The sequence below is a fragment of the Mustela nigripes genome, chromosome 13 (genome assembly GCF_022355385.1).
Source record: "Mustela nigripes isolate SB6536 chromosome 13, MUSNIG.SB6536, whole genome shotgun sequence".
NCBI lineage: Eukaryota > Metazoa > Chordata > Mammalia > Carnivora > Mustelidae > Mustela > Mustela nigripes.
The window spans coordinates 145013332-145018883 of NC_081569.1; the positions used below are offsets into that span (position 1 = coordinate 145013332).

Below are 5552 nucleotides of genomic sequence, written 5' to 3' on the forward strand. Positions count from 1 at the left end.
CTGGGCTGGGCTGTTTTATTCAGTGGAGGGAAGACCCTATTTGCATGTTCTCTGAGTATATAGTTACCTCCAGATGTAGGTTCAATTCTTTGCAAGTTAAAAACAAAGAGTCCATTGTTTGTAGACTACTTTGTTTAGACAGCACTTTGACAATATGTAGTATACTTTATGTTTGTTTGTTTGTTTGTTTGTTTGTTTAAAAAATGCTTTTATTGGGCACCTGGGTGGGTCAGTGTGTTAAAGCCTCTGCCTGTGGCTCGGGTCCTGTTCCAGGAGTCCTGAGACCGAGGCCCCCATCAGGCTTTCTGCTCAGTTGGGAGCCTGATCCCCTCCACCCTGCCTACCTCTATACCTACGTGTGGTCTCTGTCTGTTAAACAAATAAATAAAATATTTTTAAAAATGCATTTATTGGTAGGAAACGTTGGAACATGTCATCAATATTGCAAATTCCCATTCAGAGTTAGTAATTCTATCAGAGACAAGTTTCAATATACCTTTAATATATGAAGGAATAAACTGCCAAAAGTACTAGGATTAGCATTTTCCAAGCTGCATTGTGTTCCATTGTCCTGTGTGTCTGTTTTTATGCCAGTACATTACTGTTTTGATGACAAGAGCTTTGTAATCTAGCTTGAAATTGGAGTGTGGTGACTTCAGGTTTGTTTGCCTGAAGTTGCCTGTTTGCTTTCTTTCATTCTTTTAAAAAATATATATTTATTTAAATTTCTTTTAAGTGTACCAGAATTCACTGTTTATGTACCACACCCAGTGCTCCATGCAAAATGTGCCCTCCATAATGCCCATCACCAGGCTCACCCAACCTCCCACACCTCTCCCCTCCAAAACCCTCAGTCAGTTCTTCTGAGTCCACAGTCTCTCATGGTTCATCTCCCCCTCCAATTTTCCCAAACTCCCTTCTCCTCTCTGTCTCCCCATGTCCTCCGTGTTATTCTTTATGCTCCTCAAATAAGCGAAACCATATAATAATTGACTTTCTCTGCTTGATTTATTTCACTCAGCTGTATTCTAATGTGTGAAGAAAATTTTCTCTTTTTTTTCTTAAAGCTTTTTATTAATTTATTTTTTATTTATTTTCAGCATAACAGTATTCATTATTTTTTCACCACAACCAGTGTTCCATGCAATCTGTGCCCTCTATAATACCCACCACCTGGTACCCCAACCTCCCACCCCCCCCCCCCCCCCTCCAACCCCCCCCATTGTTTTTTCGAGTCCCTAGTCTCTCATGATTCACCTCCCCTTCCAATTTCCCCCAACTCCCTTCTACTCTCTATCTCCCCATGTCCTCCATGCTATTTGTTATGCTCCACAGCTTTTTAAAAATTATTTTGTTATGTCAGTCACCATGCAGTACTTTATTAGTTATTTTCCACTGTATGCTTTTCCCTGCTTTGTCAAAGATTCTTTGACCATAAAGTTGAGGGTCCATTCTGGGCTCTCTACTCTGTTCCACTGGTCTTTGTGTCTGTTTATATGCCAGTACTATGTTGCCTTGGTGATGACAGTTTTGTAGTAAAGCTTTAAATCAGGTAATGTGATGCCCACAGTTTTTTTTTTTTTCTTTTTCAACATTTCCTTAGCAATTCAGGGTGTTTTCTGGCTCCATACAAATTTTAGGATTGTTTGTTCCAGAACAAAAAGATAAAAAAGCATTCCTTGCTCATGGATTGGAAGAATAAACATTGATAAAATATCTATACTGTTCAGTGCAATCCCTATCAAAATTCCAGTGACATTTTTCACAATAAGGACATTGAAACACCAGATCAGATTGATCTATTTTTTATTTGATTTTTATTAACACATAATATATTATTAGCCACAGGGTGAAGGGTCTGTGAATGGTCAGACTTACACACTTCCCAGCACTCACCGTATCACATAAACCAACAACCCCTGCTTCTTTATACTGTGTTTAAAAATTTTTAATTTATTGAAGAGATTGTCTTTTTTTTTCCACTGTATATTTTTCCCTGTTTTGTCAAAGATTATTTGACCATAGAGTTGAGGGTCAATAGCTGGGCTCTCTACTCTGTTCCATGGGTCTATGTGTCTGTTTTTATGCCAGTACCATGCTGTCTTGGTGATCACAGCTTTGTAGTAAAGCTTGAAATCAGGTAGCGTGATGCCCCCAGTTTTATTTTTGTTTTTCAACATTTCCTTAGCGATTCGAGGTCTCCTCTGGTTCCATACAGATTTTTGGATTATTTGCTCCAGCTCTTTGAAAAATACCAGTATAATTTGTGGTCCATATACACTATGGAGTATTATGCCTCCATCTGAAAGGATGAATACCCAACTTTTGTAGCAACATGGATGGGACTGGAAGAGATTATGCTGAGTGAAATAAGTCAAACAGAGAGAGTCAATTATCATATGGTTTCACTTATTTGTGGAGCATAACAAATATCATGGAGGACAAAGGGTGTTATAGAGGAGAAGGGAGTTGGGGTAAATTGGAAGGAGAGGTGAACCATGAGAGACTATGGACTCTGAAAAACAATCTGAGGTTTTTGAAGGGGCGGGGCGTGGGAGGTTGGGGTACCAGGTGGTGGGTATTATAGAGGGCACGTATTGCATGGAGCACTGGGTGTGGTGAAAAAATAATGAATACTGTTTTTCTGAAAATAAATATATTACTTTAAAAAAAAAAAAAAAGGTAGTTTGCAAAGAATAAGAGACCTTGAGTGTGAGAGTGGATACAAGTGAGAGAAACAGTGAGTATGTGACAGTTTCCTGACTAGGATGTCTTCTGTCTGTAGGTGTCCAGTGGGAGGTGCAGTTGGTGAAATCTGTGGGAGACCTTGTGAAGCCTGGGGGGTCCCTGAGAGCCTCCTGTGCAGCCTCTGGATTCACCTTCAGCAGCTACAACATGAACTGGGTCCACAAGTCTCCAGGGAAGGGGCTGCAGTGGGTCACATATATTAGCTATGATGGAAGTAGACCAAGCTATGCAGAAATCTGTGAAGGGCCGATTCACCAACTCCAGAGACAATGGCAAGAACACGCTATATCTGCAGATGAACATCCTGAGAGCCGAAGACACGGCCGTGTATTATGGTGCGAAAGACACAGTGAGGGGACATCATTGTGAACCAGACACAAACCTCGCTGTAGGAAGGGTTCTGGACCTCCAGGGGACGGACACCACTCACCAGTTCTGTCTTTAAGCCACAGGAGCAGGCACAGCTGGAGGATATGGGCAGGTTTCCTGTCAGGGTCCTTGGCATTCATCCCTCCAATCTTTTTCCCCAAGGGGGCCTCTCTGGACACATGATTCTGGGCTTCCTCTTCAGTCTCCAACTTAGAAATTTGGGACAAGGGCTATACTAATAAGCAGAAAAGACAGCATCGCTTATACTTGCTTGTTCCTATCCCTAAATACCAATGAATTACAAATATCTCACTGTATGTCATCTGAACCTTACAGGAGCCCCAGCTACACTCTCTCTTAATTAGAGGGCCACCCAGGTCAGCGTGCAAGCTTGTCAAAACCAGTGTAAAGTGCATGCTGGATATGAGCCTACAGAGGCAACAATAATGCAAAGCAAGATAATTAGCAGCCCTGGTAGAGTCTCAGTCTTGAACTATACTCACAGTATCAATATTAATGACAACGTGGGATAGAAGTGGAAACCTGCACCAGGATGTTGTGTGGATACAGAGTCTGAAGATCACAAACACACACAGAGAAACACGTACACACAAAAGAGAATATAAAACTTTTTTTTAGTTCATTTTATTTTCTCAGAGTTCCAAGATTCACTGTTTGTGCACCATGCCCAGTTCTCCATACAATAGATGCCCTCCTTAATACCGACCACCAGGCTCATCCATCCCTGCACTTCCTCCCTCCAAAACACTCAGTTTGTTTCTCAGAGTTCACAGTCTCTCATGGTTCATCTCCCCCTCTGATTTATCCCAATTCACTTTTCCTTTCCTTCTCATCTGTGTTATTTATCATGCTCCACAAGTAATTGAAACCACATTATAATTGACTCTCTCTGCTTGACTTATTTCACTCAGCATAATCTCTTCCAGTCCCGTCCATGTTGCTACAAAAGTTGGGTATTCATCCTTTCTGATGGAGGCATAATACTCCATAGTGTATATGGACCACATCTTCCTTATCCATTCGTCTGTTGAAGGGCATTTTGGTTCTTTCCACAGTTTGGTGACTGTGACCATTGCTGCTATAAACATTGGGGTACAGATGGCCCTTCTTTCTACTACATCTGTATCTTTGGGGTAAATGCCCAGAAGTGCAATTGCAGGGTCATAGGGAAGCTCTATTTTTAATTTCTTGAGGAATCTCCACACTGTTCTCCAAGATGGCTACACCAACTTTGATTCCCACCAACAGTGTAAGAGGGTTCCCCTTTCTAGACACCCCCTCCGACACATGTTGTTTCCTGTCTTGCTAATTTTGGCCATTCTAATGGGTAAGGTGGTATCTCAATGTGGTATTAATTTGAATCTCCCTGATGGCTAGTGATGATGAACAAATTTTTATATTTTTGATAGCCATTTGTATGTCTTCATTGGAGAAGTGTGTGTTCATGTCTTCTGCCCATTTTCTGACATGATTATCTGTTTTGTGTGTGTTGAGTTTGAGGAGTTCTTTGTAAATCTTGGAATCAGCCCTTTTTATTTACTGTCATTTAGAAATATCTTCTCCCATTCTGTGGGTTCCCACTTTATGTTCTTGACTGTATCCTTTGCTGGGCACTACACAAAGATAACCTCAAATTGGATAAGAGAACTCAACATGAGGCAGGAATCCATAAGAATCCTAGAAGAGAACATAGGCAGTAATCTTTTCAACATTGGCCACAGCAACTTCTTTCAAGATATGTCTCCATAGCAAAGGAAACAAAAGCGAAAGTGAACATTTGGGACTTCATCAAGATCAAAAGTTTCTTTATATCCTTAGTATATGATGTAGTGTTTCAAGGTTCATTGTTTGTGTATAGCACCTAGTGCTCCATGCAATACCTGCCCTCCTTAAAACCCGTCCTGGAGTAAGCCTTCCTCCCAACCCCCTCCTCTCTAAAACCCTCACTTTATTTCTCACTGTCCACTGTCTCTCATGATTCATCTCCCCCTCTAATTCACATCCATTTATATTTCCCTTCCTTCTCCTAATATCCTCCAAGCGATTTTTTATCTTCCATGAATAAATAAAACATTATGATAATTGGCTTTTTCTGCTTAATGCATTTAGCATAATTTCCTCCAGTCCCATTCATGTTGACACAAATGTTGGGTATTCATCCTTTTTGATGGCCGAGTAATGTTCTGTTGTATATATAAACCACATCTTCTTTATCCATTCCTCTGCCGAAGGCATCTCCCACAGTTTGGCTATTGTGGAAATTCCTGTTATGAACATTGTGTATCTTTGTGGTAAATACCCAGTAGTGAAATTGCTGGGTCACAAGATGGTTCTATTTTCAACTTTTTTAGGAACCTCCACACTGTTTTCCAATGTGGCTATATCAACTTGCATTCCCACCAACAGTGTAAGAG

The 5552-nt window shown here is 40.8% G+C and overlaps 1 pseudogene; it reads left to right on the plus strand.

The window, feature by feature from the left end:
- The first annotated feature begins 2148 nt into the window (after window positions 1–2148).
- On the plus strand, window positions 2149–3193 carry LOC131999484 (immunoglobulin heavy variable 3-48-like; annotated as a pseudogene).
- The last annotated feature ends 2359 nt before the right edge of the window (window positions 3194–5552 follow it).